We start from the raw sequence: 20,345 nt of genomic DNA on the forward strand, positions 1-20,345 counted from the left end.
CATGTGATTTTCATTTCTACATATTCAAATGTTTTTAAATTAGATAATCATTAAGGCAGTGTGATCCTAGCACCAAAACAGACGGAGAAACAGAACAGGTTAGAAAACCTGGAACCTGACATTTGGTGAAGAAGGCAGTTGGAATAATTAGAGAGAGGTAGTAAGAAAACTGAGTGGTTTTGTTTTTTTTTAATTTTTTAATCTCTAACTCCGGATGGATAAAAACTGGTGAATGGTTTTCTAAAATGAAGAACATACACTACATGCACTACAGTAGATGTATATGGTTGGAGAGAGAAATGCCACTGAGGGTAGAAGACAAAAGGGAAAAGAGAAAGTAAAAAGCAAGGGCTCTGCATGGACCAGTGAGGATGGTGTGCCACGAACTCAAAGTGTTATCAGTTAAATTTAACCCATTCGAGTTCAAAAAGAGAGGGAGGAAGGGAGGATCAAAAATATAATAGGAAATATACATCTGATATTGGGGAGAAAAAGTCCTTCTAAGAATAAAAACAAAGAAAGAAACCACAAAGAAGATGGATAAGTTTTACTACACTACAGTAAAGTCTTCCATATGTCATGAAACACACAAACAATTCTCAAAAGAAATAAAGTAGGAAAAATATTGGCTATACACAGAAAAAAGGATTGATATCCTAGTGTATAAATAGGTCTTGCAAATCAATGACAACTCCAATATAAATAGGAACGAAATATAAGGAGCAGTGGGGATGTAGCTCAGTGGTAGAACACATGCTTTGCAGGTATGAGGTCTCGGGTTTGATCCTTGGCATCTCCACTTTAGCTGAACTACTGTTTCAGCTGACTTCTCACTGTTTAATCCTTGAAAGGAGTAATATTAAAACATAAATAATGGAATTATAATGAGCAATTTACAAAAGAAATAACCAAACTGATCCACTAAGCCCAAGCATTAGCCTGTGCACCTTCCAATGCATAAAAATGTAAAAAAGAATAAACCCACAACCACAAAAAGAAGATAAAATGGAACAGAGGACACCAATGAAGACAGACCTTTAAAAATTTCTGGAAGAAAAGCATATGAGATTGAACAGACATAGGAAATGGGAAAAAGCCACGTTCTGAAATATGCTATAAGAGCACTGCCAGGGAAGTGGGACCCAATCAGCCCAAGAGAGCAAAGAGACTCTGGGATTGCAATCGACACTATTATGGAGCAGAAGTAAGAAGTAGGGTTTAACACAGGCAGAATGTGCAAAAACAGCAGCAAGATACATTCATCCAGTATAACAAATGGAGAGATGATGGAATGCATCTCTCCCCAGGCAAAACTAAGCCAATGAAAATAATAATAAAATGATGGCTAATCTCTGCCTCATGTCCACAATACGGCTGCAGTAGATCCAGGCATCACAACTTCATAAAGCAATCTCCAGAGGCAGAATGTAGCTATTTCCAAGAGCTAGGAACTTTTTACTAGACGCCTTCTTCCTTTTCCACCCTGAACCAATCATTGGCAACAAGAACAGAACTACCATTATAGCCTAGATGGTTATAGGCTACCTGAACCACATGGATAAAAGGTTGAAACCAGGACAAAAATAGGACTCTTACCCAGATGAAGGAGAAGTTGCTACTGTCTAGGCGAGCGTCAGTGTCTCCCATATCAATATTATTAATTTTGCAGGAATACCAGGCAACATCATCCTATCAAGAGTCTATAACAATTGACTTTACAACAGAAGTGATGTTTTACAGGGCAGTCTCATAAACCAGTGCCAAGTCATATAACAGGAGGTTATTAGTAATAAACATGATAATATCTTGAGTTTTATGACGTTGTCCTGGTTCTACCTTAAATATTTTACTTTTCACCGATGCCCACTGAAAACTTTTCCCTTACAGTCTAGCTGGCGTTAGATTACACATCACATTTACTTTTCCCACGTTGCCTTCTTTCATATTTCCCCTAGCTGAAGTGCTCTATGCCAGTCTTTGATACTGCTGCCGCTGTGGCTGCCTCTAGGTAACCTGTACTGGACACCTGCCACGTTCCTGGCACAGTGAGCACGTTTCATGAATTTTCTCCTTTGTTCCTCTATCTGCAGGAAGTAGTGCGGTTTCTCCCACAGCCAGGAAGAAAGATAGGCCCTCAGGCATGGCAGACTGTAGAGGGGACCACCATTCCTCTCCCTGCCCCCAACCCAACGAGTCCTCCCGGATTAAAACCTATTCATATTAACCGCCCACCATTACAGCCTATGCCGAGCAAGTAAGTCACGCTTCGCCTGCAGCCCCTCAGTCTCATACTGGCCTGAAGTTTTAGTAACTGTAACCGCTGAAATTTTACATCGAGAAAATGTCAAATCTGCCTTTGGGAGCCAGCAGACAGACCTTGTTTTGCCCCAAGTTTCCAGGAGGACAACTCAATAAGCATTAGCTTAGCCAAGACCAATGGAAATGGGCTTTTTCTAGGGAGAGCACTGGCCAGGCTGTGCCAACATAATGATGATCACAGAGGCGTCATTAAGAAAGAGAAAGTTTATTTGCAAAGAACTGGTCCAAGGTAGCGAGGCTCCCTCCTGCAGTCTCACGTCAGCATCTCAGCCTGTGGGAGTGGGCTTGGGCTGGGGCTTGCTGGGCCCTGGGCTGGGAGGTAAAGGCTTCTGAAATGAACAAGGGCCACCCCCCACCACATCGCAGCTCCCTCCTGCCACCTGATGACCTGGACTGTGCCATGTACTTCTCATCTGCCTACTTCTTCAGGTAGTCTCCTGGTACAGTTATAAATATTTGTATATGAGACTGGCAAGCTTTCATACATATGGGATATTTTTTTAAAATATGATTTTTAACAAAACTACTGCCTTGTATGCATTATGTGGCAAAATAAGTGGTATTAGCAATTTGGGTAGAATTTCATCCGATCCTATCAACCACAAAATAAAAGCAGAAAAACCAATTTTGCAACTGAACACAAGTATACTACAAGATAGAGAAAAGGCTATTTCTTCTATAATCAGGTCTATCTTTGATTCCAAAGCTCTCTAGAGACAGAGCATTCATTTCTTGTCTTAATCAATTATTTAGAGGTCTATTTCCATGATTGCCAGCTCTGTAAGTTTCCAGAGTCTGACCTGAAATAACAAGCACTCACAACTTTGGTCTCATGACCTGAGTTCTTTCACTGGATGGCTGGGCAAGTTAGCCTCTAGCCCTTGGCTTCCTTATGCCGAAATTAGGGACAACTGATAACTGCAGAATTCTCTTTCTAACCAGAGAACTTATACAATCCCCTTAGCACATGTTACATGCTCTGCAATACCAACAGCATGTGTGCTTACTGCTTCCTGTGCTAAATATTTTATTTATGAACTGACTCACAAAAACCACATCAAGCAAGTCAAAGGTTCTGTTTTCCCAAAATGACCACAACCATATCTCTGGTCTCCCATGTTCTTCAGAACCTTGCGATCCCTCATCAAGAGATGGATTCTATTCCCTTCCCCTTGACCTTGTTTGAGCATTTCGGAAGGTTTCAATTAACAGAATATGGGATAAGGGATGGCTGACTTCTACGGATAGGCAATACCACACCCACAAGGATTTTTCCTCCCTTGGGATGTTCACCGTGGATCCAGCCACCACAGTATAAAGGAGGTCAGGCAACGCGGGAAGGCCACGTAGAGATGTTCCAACCAATAGCACCCAGGTCAAATCTCAGCTGACAGCCGGCATCAACCATCAGCTGACGGAAGGGCACATGGCTTCAGATATTCGTCATCCCACCGAGCTGATGCTGTGGAGCAGAGACAAGCTGTCTCTGCCAAGTGCCCATCCCCAAATTGAAGATTCATGACCCAAATGACTAGTGTCCTGTTGCTAAAGCCACTACGTTTTGGGGTGGTTTGTGATGCAGTAGTAATAACTAGAATAAGGTTGGTCATGTTTTATCCTTCTTTATACATGAGGAAACAAGCCAAAAAAAAAAAAAAAGACTATGTAAATTGCCCAACATCATACAGCTTGTAAGCAGAATTCAAACCGAGGCAGCCTGACTCCATAAACTGGCTTCTGACTATACTGTATACTTCCTTAATAAGTAATTATTGATAGAACGATTAGTCCTTGATTCATAGCGCTATCTATTCCTTACGATACTTCATAGACCAAATTATTTAATATATTTTACATAATTTTAATATAATTATATGCATCGATATTTTCCTCCAAGAAATCATGTTACCAAAGGCTAAGACGATTCATAAAAATGTTTGAATAAAATAAAATAAAAACGTTTTTTAGGGAGAAAAAAACCTCCATCAGAAAAGAGTTTTCCTTGGTCTCTTTCTGTTGGTACTTTCCAAGAATGTAAGAAATTGAATTCTTACTGCCTGGAGAAGCAATTTCTAAGGTGCCTGACTCAATTCATTTATACCAAACCTATAAAACTCCCTCCTTCATATTAATTGTGAATATCAGGGTCCTGCCAATGAAGAAAAAAGTCAAGATGGAAGAAAATAGAGATGGGATGTAGGTAACACACTTCTTGTTTGAAAGTTTACAGCATAATCAGATACTTTGAAGAAGGACAAAAGATTTGGTGAAAAGTCTTACTTAAATATTTTCTGAGTTCTAATGCATGAGGATTATTTCATTTCACAATTGGTTAAAAATCATTTAATCATTAAAATTCTGCAAGTAGACACTGTAACATGCAAACTAAAGAGCCTAAGAGAACCATATTAATTACTACTAACCATGAAAATTCTCAGATCCTCTCCCCAGAACTTGCTTTGACTGACCAGACACTGCTGCATAATACATATGAATTTCCTTCAGATGTAATAAACACAATCTGAAAGCCTTTTGTAGAATTAAACAAGTTTTTAAAATATCACATTATGGAGCATAGTAGGTGTTTTCTGGTGTGTGTTGTATTTTATTGTGTAGCTGTCTCAACTTCTGCATATTTTTTGTTTTCCAAATCATTGATTCAAGATACTGACATTTTCCCCACGTCCAAAAAGATGATCAGCCATCAGTGACATAAAAGACCAACAAAAGCAGCTGGCGACTCAATTGTGAGCCAAAACAGAAATGAGGGGCTGACTTTGGTTATATTCTAATTGGAATAAAATCATGTCCTTTCCTTTGATGGAAAAAACAGTCAGGACACTGGGTAGCTGTTTTTCTAGTCTCTGTGACTAAGCATGATAAGCCCCCTGAAGGCAGGGGTCATGTCTGTTTTACAGGAGCCCAGGTCTGGCACAGAGTGTTTGCTTCATAAATAATTAACAAGAACCAAGCTCTGGGACTTGCCTGGTGGCTCAGGTAGTGGAGAATCTGCCTGCAATGTGGGAGACCTGGGTTCGATTCCTGGGTCAGGAGGATACCCAGGAGAAGGGAATGACAACTGGGAAGGGAATTCCAAATATTGGAATGGGCCACTCCAATATTCTTGCCTGAAGAATTCCATGGACAGAGGAGGCTGGCGGGCTACAGTCCATGGGATCGCAAAGAGTCAGACACAACTGAGCAACTAACACTTTAACTATGACTTTTTTTCAAGCTCTGGGAATTCAGAAAGAAGCTTCAGAGAATGGTCTTGAATGCTGGGAGCACAATCATTAAGCCCTGGACCACATGGAGGGTGGTCAACAGCAGCAGCAACTGCCATATGAGAACCTGTCCAGACTGGCCCTTCTTTGCCATCATCCCCACCCCTGCCATCTGCTGCACATGGTTAGAGACCTAGAAATGGGATAACAACCAGAAAAGGGGTGGAGGATTGATTCTGGGCTGTCTGGGACCTTTGCCCCTCCTGCTGCACACATCCTGGTACAGGAAGACAACAAGCCAAGAAAGATGCTTGGATCACTTGCCCTGGAGCCTCCCTTCCCACTGCCCTCCCCTCTGCGCCCCCCTACCCCAACCCCCAGTTCATTCCACACACTCTCTGCTCCCTGCACTACATTCTCTGGCTGCCTAAGGCAGCTCTTGGCCCATGGACATTTCTTCCCCCTTTCCCATGCTCAGAAAAGTCACAAGAGTACTGTGGACCCTGGTACTGAAGATGATGCGGCCTGGCTAGGAGAGCCCGGTGGACCCTGGTACTGAAGATGGTGCGGCCTGGCTAGGACAGCCCGGGAACCAAGGCACGAGACGGGCCAGGCTCTGGAGGGCCACCGCCTCTCACTGTCCTGCCCTGAGGGAGAGGCAGTGCCCATGAGGGTTCCCTTTCAAGGGGGGCACTGCCTACTGGGACCCTGAGGGCCACGCACCACATCCAGAAGCCGTCGAGGTCCACCTTGGAGAACCTGTCCTCATCAGCAAGATGACAGCAAAGAGCAATAAGCAGAACTGCCCGCTCAGACAAAGCAGAGAGGGGCCCGACGACTGCAGGGTGAGCAGAAAACGGTGGTCTCCCATGAAGTGACCATGACATGGAGGATCTCGGAGCAGAGACCACCAGGGGAACAGCTCCACAGACACAGAGAGAACTGGCGCTGTGTGCAGACCTCAGATGCTCTTCAGACACAGAAGACCAACCTTTCCAGCAGTGCCTTTGGTGGGGGGCAGGCCTGACTACCACACAATGTTCAGGGCATCCCTAGCCTCAAGCCAGGAGATATGCCAGCAGCCAGGGCCAGGTTCACGGGCATGTGACTGATGCAGTCATACGGAGCCCCACCTTCAGAAGGCTCCTGTGCAGGATTTAATGCTCTGCTGTTGCTGTCTTGAAAGTCTTAACAATCATATCAATGAACTTGAGTTCTATAAATGAAGTTGGATGGGATGATGGAATACAGACCTGCCCAGAGGAGATCCATGCAACACATCATTCTCAGCCACCCCATACGCATGTTTGTGTAGCTTCAGTGATGCCCCGTGAGCACAGAATTGCAACGGATGAAATGTATTCCCAGGTGGCGTAAGTGGTAAAGAACCCACCTACTAATGCAGGAGATGTAAGAGATGTGGGTTCAATCCCTGGGTCGGGAAGATCCCCTGGAGGAGGAAATGGCAACCCACTCCAGTATTCTTCCTGGGAAATCCCATGGAGAGAAGAGCCTGGCAGGCTACAGTCCGTAGGGTCTCACAAAGTCAGACACAACTGAGTACCTGTGATATGTATGAATTCAGTGAGATGCAAGGCCCCCAGGCAAGCACTATTGTGTTTTGTCTACAGTAGAGGGACAGGTTTAGGGGAGCAGCCACACTTGCTGTTAGAACCACAGCCTGCTTAGAACCTGGGAAGAAGGCAGTGATGTCTATGAAATGTGCATGACCAAGAGACCCGATCACATTCTTTCTCGTGCCTACCACTCCCCTGAATTAGGCAACAACCTAAGCTGAAAACAACAACACAGAAGGAGAAGGAAAGACAGGATGGTCCTTAGTTCCTTTTTACCAGGCCCTCCTGAGTCATCAGGAGCATAAGGTCAATGTTGGTAGAACATGAGCATATCATGAAGTGAAATAAAGACAGTTCAGTAAGTTTTGTGCAGTGTTTCCACTGTTCTGGTCAGAAGTATACATGTATGTTGCTGTTGTTGTTTCATCACTCCACCATGTCTGACTCTTTGCGACCCCGTGGACTGTAGCCCTCCAGGCTCCTCTGTCCATGGATTTCTCCAGGCAAGAATAATGGAGTGGGTTGCCATTCCCTTCTACAGGGAATCGTCCCAACCCAAGGATAAAACCCAGGTCTCCTGCACTGCAGGCAGATTCTTTACCATCTGAGCCACCAGGGAAGACCTAACAGATTGAATATATAAATGCAATTACCTAAAGTATTTATCTCCCACCCCTCCCACACACACCAACCTTGGCATTCTCAACATTCCAGCTCCATTCCCACTAAGGCTACTAAAGGCCTCTCTCCCCAGGCCAGGGGGCAATGACTCTCACTAAGAGCTCTGCTCTAAGGCACTGGGAGGGAGAGCAGCTATGCCTGTCCTTTTTCCTGAATTCCATTCTTGAGGTCTTGAGCTCCACCCTACTATCATTGCTCCAAAGGCACTAGAAAGAACACATAATGAAGAACACATAATGTTGTCCTTCTTGACGTAAGTCAGTTTTAGAGCAAAACAACTATTACGTATGGATTTGTACAGAATGGCCTGATTGGTGGGGAAATAATTTATTCTGAAGCATGAGTCAGATTGCAATTAAGTCTATAGGGCACTTCATTCCAAATTCCCTGGCTAGGGGGTGATCAAAATCTCATCTACTATACTGCAACAAAGACTGGATTTCACTTTTTATTCCTGAAACAACCTAAAATTTAAATGGGAAGGCAAAAAAAAAAAAAAAAAATTACACAAGAACATTAGAAATAAATTCCATGGAGAGAAAAATGAACAACTTCTATCAGACAGCACAACACAGATGAGGACTCTATGAAGGCCTCTTCTCTAAATATTAAAGAGATCATTCAAACATAGTTTATGAGATTTGTTCAGATACATTCATAATCTGAGTATATTTCACATACTGAGGCTTAAGGTCTACTGGAAGTCCACCATCTTGGACACAGTGGGGAATAATCACTTTATGTCGTGTCCTGGGGCTATGTCATTCTTGGAAAGGTTGTGCCCTGCCCTCTTCCTGTCTCATTCCTAACAAGATTTACAAAGGACCAAAGATAATGTTCAAAGAAGAGTATCTAAGAATGTGTGTGTGACCAATGACACACGATCACAAAATGGGAACTTAAGGCTCCAAGAAAAAAAAAAAAGGCATAGAGAATGTGAATCAATATCTCAAATCCCAAAATATCAATTTACCCTAAGTAGCAACGAGTTGGTGTTGGACAGGGAGGCCTGGCGTGCTGCAATTCATGGGGTTGCAAAGAGTCAGACACAACTGAGTGACTGAACTGAACTGAACAAGTTAAATATGAAAAATATACCAAATATTAAAGTATACCTTTACCAGAAAATCATCATTCAGATTTAATTTTAGAGATGATTAGAATCATTCAGATCAGCAAGACAGCCATCTGCTTTCAAGCACGCAGCTGCGTGCCTCTGAACAGCAACTTACCATGATTCATAACTTATTCATCCCAGGATGCTCTCTGACATCTGCTTTATCATCAGTTCAGTTTGTCATGCATTTCACTTCAAAGTTTCACAACCTCCATCCAGGTGACACAGTGAACCAGTAAGGTAGTCTTCTTGCACAGAAAGAATCAACTGTATAGCTCCCCAAGACTGATGATCCAATCATGAAATCATATACATGCATAAGTGTATAAAACACACATCCTTGGGCTGTCCCTGGTGATCCAGTGGCTAAGAGTCCATGCTCCCAATGCAGGGGGAACCCAGGTTTGACTCCTGGACAAGGAACTAGATCCCACATGCTGTAATTAAGACCTAGTTGGAGAAAGCAATGGCAAGCCACTCCAGTACTCTTGCCTGGAAAATCTCATGGACAGAGGAGCTTGGTAGGCTGCAGTCCATGGGGTCGCTACTAGTCGGACACGACTGAGCAACTTCACTTTCACTTTCACTTTTCACTTTCACACATTGGAGAAGGAAATGGCAACCCACTCCAGTGTTCTTGCCTGGAGAATCCCAGGGATGGTGGAGCCTGGTGGGCTGCCGTCTATGGGGTCGCACAGAGTTGGACACGACCGAAGCGACTTAGCAGTAGCAGCAGCAATGGCCATATAACGGAGAAGGCAATGGCACCCTCCAGTACTTCTGCCTGGAAAATCCCATGGACGGAGGAGCTTGGTAGGCTGCAGTCCATGGGGTTGCTAAGAGTCGGACATGACTGAGCGACTTCCCTTTCACTTTTCACTTTCACGCATTGGAGAAGGAAATGGCAACCCACTCCAGTGTTCTCGCCTGGAGAATCCCAGGGACGGGAGAGCCTGGTGGGCTTCCGTCTATGGGGTCGCACAGAGTCGGACACGACTGAAGCGACTTTGCAGCACAGCCATATAAATATATAAGTAAAATATTTTTTAAAAAATACACAATCTTAGTCATTGCCCTTTAAAACAATAATGTCAGTAATGGCTACTGTTCAGTCCCCTGTTGGCCAGGAACTCCAATTTCACCTTTATCACCACTCTGGAAAACAGATATTCTGACCTTCAGTTAACACGGGAACAAATCACCAAGATAACATGACTTAGCCAGTGCCACTAAGTGTGGGCATGGCAGAGCTGAGCTATTTGCATCCAGGCCGATCGGTCTCCAAACCCAAGCTTCTGCAGCAACTAACTTTGAATAACTGAAATATTCTCATGAGTGGTCTAGAGGAGGAGAGACTATACTTAACCCAGTGCCATTTATTCTCAACCCAAGGAACGTCTTGCATATAGTAATTAGTTAATATAAATGCTTTAGAAATGGTAAGGCCCTGTGTAAACCTGTTAGACCTTTTTGCTGTCCAGGTCATCTTTTGCCAGTTCTGGCTGTCTACTGTTTCACTCTCCATTACTGACAGCTGCCAGGAGAAGATGAAGAATTCAGCAAGTGTGAAAGGATGGAGCCCGTTTCAGGGTGGTTGAAAGAGTACCTCGTGTCCTCTAACTTGGCAGAAGAGATGCTCAGTACACAGAGATTCTCCTCAAAAGAGACTGGTTTTATCTATTTTCTTTTGTCTCTAATTCTAGTGTGCAAATTGTTGCTTGCAATGTATTTTAAAATGACATTGTGTACAGAAATAAGTGCATTTGACATCAAACCTTGGTTCTGAAACCTAAAATTGGTCAGGCATTCTGCACCTTACTTTTACCATCTGTAAAAATGGGAACAATGACAACTTTGCTCTATGCCTCTTAAAAATGACATGTAGAAGACAACTAAATGGCATGAAAAGATAACGGTACATTGTGTAAATAGTCACATCCAGAAATAACAGGCATGTCACGATAACGTTTTTGCTGAAAAAAGTGGGAGATGTAGTTATAGAGGCAATGTCTGAGAAGTTATATATAAAATATCAACAGTTGCTGCTGGGTAATACTGTGATGTTTATTTTCTTTTTGACTATCTGTGCTTATTAAAATTTCTAGAACTATAACAGTAAAAATGTTCAATTGATGAAATACTGTTAAATTTTAAATGATGATGGGGAATTAGAAAATGCAGTAATTATACAAGAAAGACATCCCGGCAGTCAGTAGCTAACTTACCACCTTTAAAGCACTACATGTGATTAAAAAGCAAGACCCAACAATATGCTGTCTATAAGACACCCACAGTGGATGCAGTGATAAAGGTATTAAAGTAAAGGGATGGACAATAATATACAGATAATTCTCATTATTTACAGTAGTTATATCCTATAAAGTCACTGCAAACAGTGAATTAGCAAATACGGAACTAATGCTCCCAAGGAAAACACAAGGATTAGGCTCCTGCAAGCCTCTTTTCCTCCTCCATAAGGCACATCACAACTTTATTATACTTAGGACATTAGACAACACCTCAGCATTACAATGGCACCCCACTCCAGTACTCTTGCCTGGAAAATCCCATGGACGGAGGAGCCTGGTGGGCTGCAGTCCATGGGGTCGCCAAGCGTCAGACACGACTGAGTGACTTCCCTTTCACTTTTCACTTTCATGCATTGGAGAAGGAAATGGCAACCCACTCCAGTGTTCTTGCCCAGAGAATCCCAGGGACGGGGGAGCCTGGTGGGCTGCTGTCTATGGGGTGGCACAGAGTCGGACACGACTGAAACGACTTAGTAGCAGCAGCAGCAGCATTACAACTGAGGGCCATCTTAAACAGTGAAATCACATACACACACACACACACACAAAGCACAAATTTGTAAAAAACTAAATAGACCACAAAAAGCACATTTGTTTACAGCACAAGAACTGAAACAAAACAGCAAACCACCTCCTTGTTCAACCTCAGCTAGGAATATGTATGTCAAGCAACTCAAATTTTTTTTGCCATTCCATACACGTCTTTGAATGACACAGAAAAAGTGCTGTGAATACTGATTTCATTTGATGTGTTTTACTAATAGCTTTTAGTGAGTAGGAAAACTTATAAATATGGAATCTGTGAATAATGAGAATCAACTGTACCATGCAAGCAGTACTCAAAGGAAAGCTGACGTGACAACATGACTATCAGTCAAAACAGACTTCAGAGTACGAAAAATTACCACAGATAAAGAGGGACACTGCTGCTAAGTCGCTTCAGTCGTGTCCGACTCTGTTCGACCCCATAGACGGCAGCCCACCAGGCTTCCCCGTCCCTGGGATTCTCCAGGCAAGAACACTGGAGTGGGTTGCCATTTCCTTCACTACTTAATGATAAAAGAGACAAATCACCAATAAAATGCAACAATCTTAAATGTATATGCACCTAGTAAGAGATCAGCAAAATAGATGAAGAAAAAGTGATAAAACAAAAGGGGAAATGGAAAAATCGGGTTTTTTTGCTAGAGGCTTCAACATTCTTCTCCTAGTAGTCAGTAGACCAAGTATGCTGACTATCAACTAGAAAAGAGAAAAATGAACGTCATCAACCAACCGTATCAAAATGACATTGATAAAGAGCTTCACCTGAAAAGAGCAGATACACAGTCTTACCAAGTACACATGATTCATTCACCAAGACAGACAATGCTCTGTCTCAAAATCAACCTTTCCTAATTTAAAACAATTAAAGCCACAGAAAACTTATTTTTCTGACCATAACAAAATTAAACTAGAAATAAATAAGAGAACGATATGTAGGTGATCTTCAAATAATTGGAAACTAAACAACACAGATTTCACAAAATTCCAACCAAAATCTCAGCAGATTTTATGTACATATGGGCAAGCTGATTCTAAAATTTATATGGAAAGGCAAAGGAACTACAATAACCAAATCAATTTTAAAAGAGAAAAACAAAGTTGAAGGACTTGCACTCCTTGATTTTAAGACTTACCATATAGCTGTAGTCATCAATATGTGTGGTGTTAGTGGAAAGATAAGATGAATGAAATAAAGAGTCCAAAAATGGGCCCACACAAATATGGTCAAATAAATCTGGACAAGTTACAAAGGCAATTCAATGGAGAAACAGTATCTTTCTGAAAAATGGATTAGAACAGTTGGATATTCATATGCAAAAAAAAAAATAAACTTGACCTATAATTGATACCATATACAAAAATCAACTTTGTTGTAAGTCATGTCCAACTCTTTGCAACGCCATGAACTGCAGCAACACCAGGCTTTCCTGTACTTCACCATCTCCCAGAGTTTGCTCAGATTCATGTACATTGAGTAGGTGATGCCATTCAACCACTTCATCCTTTGTCACCCCCTTCTCCTTCTGCCCTCAATCTTTCCCAGGATCAGGGTCTTTTCCCATGAGTCGGGTCTTCACATCAGGTGGCCAAAGTATTGGCACTTCAGCTTCAGCATCAGCACTTCCAGTGAATATTCATGATTGATTTCCTTTCAGTTCAGTTCAATGGCTCAGACATGTCCAACTCTTGCGATCCCATGGACTGCAGCTTGCCAGGCTTCCCTGTCCATCACCAACTCCCAGAGCTTGCTCAAATTCATGTTCACTGAGTCATCAGTAATGCCATCCAACCATCTCATCCTCTGTCGTCCCCTTTTACTCCCGCCTTCAATCTTTCCCAGTACCAGGGTCTTTTCTGATGAGTCAGTTCTTCGAATCAGGTGGCCAAAGTATCAGAGTGTAGCTCTTGAGCATCAATCCTTCCAATGAATATTCAGGACTGATTTGCTTTAGGATAGACTGGTTTGATCTCCTTGCAGTCCAAGGGACTCTCTAGAGTCTTCTCCAACACCACAGTTTAAAAGCTTTAATTCTTCAGTGCTCAGCTTTCTTTATAGTCCAACTCTCACATCCATATATGACTACTGGAAAAACCATATCCTTGACTAGACGGACTTTTGTTGGCAAAGTAATGTCTCTGCTTTTAAATATGCTGTCTAGGTTGGTCATACCTTTTGACCAACACTTTTGACCAAGGAGCAAGCATCTTTTAATTTCATGGCTGCAGTCACCATCTGCAGTGATTTTGGAGCCCAAGAAAATAAAGTCTGTCACTGTTTCCATTGTTTCACCATCTATTTGCCATGAATTGATGGGACCAGATGCCATGATCTTAGTTTTTTGAATGTTGAGTTTTAAGCCAGCTTTTTCACTCTTTCACCTTCATCAAGAGGCTCTTTAGTTCGTCTTCTCTTTCTGCCATAAGGGTGGTGTCATCTGCATATCTGAGCTACTAATATTTCTCCTGGCAATCTTGATTCCAGCCTTTGCTTCATCCAGCCCAGCATTTCGTGTGATGTGCTCTGCATATAAGTTAAATAAGCAGGGTGACAATATACAGCCTTGATGTACTCTTTTTCCAATTTGGAACCAGTCTGTTGTTCCATGTCTGGTTCTAACTGTTGCTTCTTGACCTGCATACAGATTTCTCAAGAGGCAGGTCAGGTGGTCTGGTATTCCCATCTCTTGAAGAATTTTCCATAGTTTGTTGTGATCCATACAGTCAAAGGCTTTGGCATAGTCAATAAAGCAGAAGTAGATGTTCTTCTGGAACTCTCTTGCTTTTTCGATGATCCAATGGATGTTGGCAATTTGATCTCTGGTTCCTCTGCCTTTTCTAAATCCAGCTTGAACATCTAGAAGTTCATGGTTCATGTACTGTTGAAGCCTGGCCTGGAGAATTTTGAGTATTACTTTGCTAGTGTGTGAGATGAGTGCAATTGTGCGGTAGTTTGAGCATTCTTTGGGATTGGAATGAAAACTGACTTTTTCGATTCCTGTGGCCACTGCTGAGTTTTCCACATTTGCTGGCATATTGAGTGCAGCACTTTCACAGTATCATCTTTTAGGATTTCCTTTAGGATTGATCAACTTATTATGGAGTGAATGTTTGTTCTCCCTCCAAAATTATTATGTTGAAGCCCTAAGCTCCTATGTGATGGTATTAGGAGGTGGGGCCTTGAGGAAACAATTAGGTGTAAACTTCATGTAAATGAAGTGTTGACGGGGGTCATCTAATCCCATGATTCAATCTAAATGTAAAATTATAAAACTTTTAGAAATTCTCCCTGACACTGCTGCTGCTGCTAAGTCACTTCAGTCATGTCCGACTCTGTGTGACCCCATAGATGGCAGCCCATCAGGCTCCCCTGTCCCTGGGATTCTCCAGGCAAGAACACTGGAGTGGGTTGCCATTTCCTACTCCAATGCATGAAAATGAAAAGTGAAAGGAAAGTCACCCAGCCGTGTCTGACTCTTTGTGGCCCCATGGACTGCAGCCCACCAGGCTCCTCCGTCCATGGGATTTTCCAGGCAAGAGTACTGGAGTGGGGTGCCATCGCCTTCTCCAGACACTGGGTTAGGCAAAAAGTTCTAAGACATCATCAAAAGTAAAATCTTTAGAAGAGGCAAACTGATAAATTACATTGCATCAAAATTAAAAACTTTTGCCCTTAAAAATGGTCCAAGTGTTAAAAGAATAAAAAGTCAAGCCACAACTAGATGAAAAATATTTACAAATCACATATTCAACAACAGATTTGTATCTAGAATATATAAAGAACTCTGAAAATGCAAGTATAAGAACACAAACATCTCCCCACAAAATGGGCAGAAGATTTGAACAGACACTTCACCAAAAGAAGATACAACTTCAACAAGGACCAGGTGTATACCAAAGAGAGCTCAATACTGTATAATAACCTATATGGGAAAACAGTCTGAAAAAGAGTGGGTAGATATATATAAAACTTAATCACTGTGCTGCACACTTGAAACTAACACACTGTAAATCAACTCTATCCCCATATAAAGTAAAAATTAACTTACAAAACAAAGATGCACATATGGCAAATAAAATTCTGAAAAAAATTATCAAAATCATTGGCCATTAGGGAAACGCAGAATAAAACGACAATGAATACCATTACATGCCTGTTAGAAAAACAACTGGAATTCATAAACTGCTGATGATAGTACAGAATGGTACAAATTCTGAAGAACATATACCTACTATAAGATCCAGTAGTTCCAAGCCTAGGTATTAATATTTATAGACTCATGAAAACCTATGTTCACACATAACATGTACAGAAATGTTTATCACAATTTTATTCATAATCACCAAAAATTGAAAATAACCTAAATACTCAGGCAAAGGGATAAATACCTTGTGAATCCATCCTTACAATGGAATACGACTCAATAATAAAAAGGAATGAATTCTTGATGTAGGCAAAAATTCGGATGAATCTCATTGACATTATACTGAGTAAAAGAAGCCAATCTCAAGGGTTACACACCATATGATTCCATTTATATGATATTCTGGAAAAAGCTAATCTGTAATAGTGGAAAATACATCAGTGGTCACCAGAGGTTAGGGGTAGGAGAAAAGGGCTAATTACAAAAAGAGAAGCAGGAAAAGACGTTTTGATACAACAGGACTGTTCTGTGGTCATTACACCATTCTGCGCATGAGTTATAACTCATAGAATTGTACATCCAAAAAGAGGTCAATTTAACTGAACATAAATTTTTAAAAATAATAAATTAATAAAAGTTTAAAAAAAAAAAAAAACCCTTTATGCCAACAGAAGAGAATGTAAGTTGGCAGACTGTAAACCTTACAGTTAAGACTGCCTGCTATATAATTTATTTATTCATGGATCTCTCAGGAATTGGTAATAGGTTTATGTAAATAAAGAAAAGCTATAACCCCCTTGCAATATATATTTTCTTAAATACTTTTGACAGCTCTCTCTAGAACTATTTTTGCTAAATGTTTTTCAAACTAAACTTAGAAGTCAAGGGAGTGTGTGCATGCAAAGTCACTTTAGTCGTGTCCGACTCTTTGGGACACTATGGACTATAGCCCACCAGGCTCCTCTGTCCTTGGGATTTCCCAGGCAAGAATACTGAAGTGGGTTGCCATTTCCTTCTTCAGGGGATCTTCCCAACCCAAGGATCAAACCTGCATCTCCTTCTTGCAGATGGGTTCTTTACCACTGAGCCACCGGGAAGACCCATGAATGGTATAAGAAGAAGGAAAAGGGTAGAACTGAATTGTCTACCCTATGTAAAGTGAAAAAAACACCCAAAGATCCTGCCCAACTTAAGCTCTGTCCCTTATAATCTGTAGATTAATTGAAAGAAGAGAATGCAAAAATATGGTAAGAGTGAATCATAACTAGAGTTATATGAACTTCATTCCACTGTATTCTTGGACTTAAATTGGCTTCATGAATCTGTCACTTTTCACCTTGCCTTTAAGGTAAGCAGAGAGGCAGCAGGACAATTCAAAGACAGGCCACTGTGTGCAGGCAAGGCCAGAACTAGACCTCAGGCTTCTTGTCTCCCTTTGCTAAAATCCAGAAGAGCTACAATGGGTTTTGAAGGACACAGTGCCCACTGACCCAATGAACAGCCCATTGTTAGTTTGTTATTGTTTTCATCTTGAATTATCTAACACTTTTTAAAATAAATGTTGGTATAATCATAGCACTTGTTTCTGTTCCCTCCCTTCAGGAGTGTCAGGTTGGCTTGGAGAAAGCGGTGGGGGAATGTTTCCCTTGACTTAGTACAAAACATCTGGAGCTCCAGATTAAAGAGATTTAGAAGAGCGATAGGCCTAGAAATGGGACGGTGATGCTGAAAATTTAGCAGGGTTAAAAAAAAATAATTCATTGTTCTGATTTTCTTTCAGAATAACGTTACAATGATCAGTAGACGAGCAGGTAATTGACATAATATTTTTAGCATCCTGTCCTTATTGCCCCAAAATGCTTATGACTTTTCAAGAGAAATTCAAAATTGCAGAAATGACCCAAAAAGTGTTTCCCTATGGGTTTCTGTACATATCCTATTCAGGTCAATTTATGCCGTCTCTGAGGGTTATAAAGAGATTGCACTAATTCAAAACTTGGGGAGAAATGGAAAAATAAAGCCCTATCTACATTGTGGGCTGCTTAAGCCAAGTCAGTCCACTCCAGAAATTACCCACCACTCATTTCACAACCTTTCACCCACAATCACACCTTAGGAGAATCCCTGTTCAATCCCTATTTTGGGAAGATCCACTGGAGAAGGAAATACCAACCCACTCCACTATTCTTGCCTGGGAAATCCCCTGCATAGAGGAGCCTGGCAGGCTACAGTCCATGGGGTTGCAAAAGAGTCAGACATGACATAGTGACTAAACAACAAAGTTAACATCACCCAACAATCCTAACTCAACAACACCAGTCCATCTCCCACCTTTGAAGTGTAAGAACACTTCCGTTTTGCTATGTCTGACCTTGGACCAAAAGGCAGCTACCTCTGAAAATGGTATAGCGTTTTGTCAGGAAGATAGGCCCTGAGGTATGGGGTGGGGGCAGGGAGGAAGAGAATCTGGAGTCAGAAAACTCCAACTGAGGTTGACAAGATTATCTGGAACCACGACTATTCCAGGAGAAGGTAAGCTAGAGATGACACTGCTTACCTCAGAGCGTAATTTGAAGATCAAATGAGATAAAGACCTGAAAATGCTTTATAAAGTGTTAGTCACTCAGTCATGTAGCCAGCCAGGCTCCTCTGTCTACATAATTTTTCCAGGCAAGAATAAAGAAGTGGGTAGCCATTGCCTCCTCCAGGGGATCTTCCCCACCCAGGAATGGAACTGGCATCTCCTGTGTCTCATGCACTGCAAGCAGATTACTTACCTGCTGAGCCATGGGGGAAGCCCCATAGAGCATGCGCTCTACTACTGAGCTACACCCCCACTTATAAAGCATTAGGTAGCCTGGTAGGCTGCAGTTCATGGGGTCGCAAAGAGTCAGACACGACTGAGCAACTTCACTTTGACTTTTCACTTTCATGCACTGGAGAAGGAAGTGGCAACCCACTCCAGTGTTCTTGCCTGGAGAATCCCAGCGACGGGGGAGCCTGGTGGGCTGCGGTCTATGGGGTCACACAGAGTTGGACACGACTGAAGTGACTTAGCAGCAGCAGCAGCAGCTTATAAACGCAACAAGGAGCTGCTGTTTCCCAATTTTCCAGACCCTGGGTTGGTTGAATGTTCTTCGCTGAACAGAACCTGACCCGCCTTGAGTTACTTGGGACAGACAGCAGAAGGGCTCTGGGGCTTTTCTCGGAGTCACTGCCTGCAGAACTGACAGACACTCACTCCTGCCTCCTCAGCTGGTTGCGGGGAGGTGGGTGGGGGCGGGGTGAGGCTTCCTTTTCTCCTGTTTTTATTTGAATTTTTTGAAGACCAGGCTCAACTCTTAACCTTAGAAAAAAAAAAAGAAATGCATTTTACCTTTCCTCCCTAGCTAGCTGAGGTCCACAGCCACAGCGAATGCAAACCAACCTTTCAAGTTAAAGAATCACAACAAAGTTAAAGACTTTCAGGCCTCTCTCTTTTCCTTTCTCCTTCCCGCCGACCCGCCCCCACCCCGCCCCCCGCCAAGCGGTCTTCAGTGATACTACTATCAGAGCCTGTCATTTAAGAGAGGGGGTGAGGGGAAAAGACGGAAGGTCGGTCCCGGAGAGAGAGCTTCCTACATTAACAACGGTCAAGTTTCCCTGCCACTCCCTAACTCGACTGACCTCAGCCGAAACACTCGCCCAAGTCCTTCCTGCGGCGGGAGGGAGGCCGGGGCGGTGACTCAAATACACCGGCCCGCCGGTCAACCGCAGGCAAACCTGACTCTTGGCCAACTTGTAGCCACAGACAGCAGCAAAAGCACAGAAGTCCTTCACCGCTAGCTCCAAAAACACACTGCAACCGCCGGCGGCGCCGCAGTGGCAGCCTCGGTACCAGGTCCAATTCTTTAAGGAGTACGCGTCCCTCCTCCGCTCTCCGTCCCACTCCCCGGGCGGCACACACTTCTCTCCTTCAGGAAGTCCCTGGTCCCACTCCCCGGGCGGCACACACTTCTCTCCTTCAGGAGGTCCCTGGTCCCTCTGCCACTTCTACGGAGGGGGAAGCGGCCCTGAAGAAGGTTCCCACCGAAGTAGCCCGAAGCCCACTACTCCGTGCCCCATCCCTCCGCCCTCCCGCTCAGATAGGGGCGCGTGCTGCTGGCCAAGGTCCCCGTTCTCAAGATGCCGGAGTCCGACGGGACACGGAGGGGCAGGCGGGAAGCAGTGATGGGGCAGGACCGAGCCTGAGGTTCTTAGAGGACAGATGGGGCGGGTTTAGGGGAAGAGGGACACTCTCTCTCCCGCGACCCCCCACCCCCACCCCGTCACCGCCCGCTCACAGACAGTAACTCCAAAACGCACAGGTGCCCCGTAAGATAAAGGCCTTTTCTCTCTATCGCCTCTCTTCTCTCCCTTGCTCCCCTTCGGACACCTGGTGGAAAAGCAAG

General features: G+C 43.0%; 1 protein-coding gene across 3 annotated transcripts in view; it reads right to left on the reverse strand.

The window, feature by feature from the left end:
* Window positions 1-20,345, reverse strand: part of AKAIN1 (A-kinase anchor inhibitor 1) — a 47,292-nt gene that overhangs the window by 12,225 nt on the left and 14,722 nt on the right. The window lies entirely within an intron of this gene.

The sequence above is a fragment of the Bos taurus genome, chromosome 24, assembly GCF_002263795.3.
Source record: "Bos taurus isolate L1 Dominette 01449 registration number 42190680 breed Hereford chromosome 24, ARS-UCD2.0, whole genome shotgun sequence".
Lineage (NCBI taxonomy): Eukaryota > Metazoa > Chordata > Mammalia > Artiodactyla > Bovidae > Bos > Bos taurus.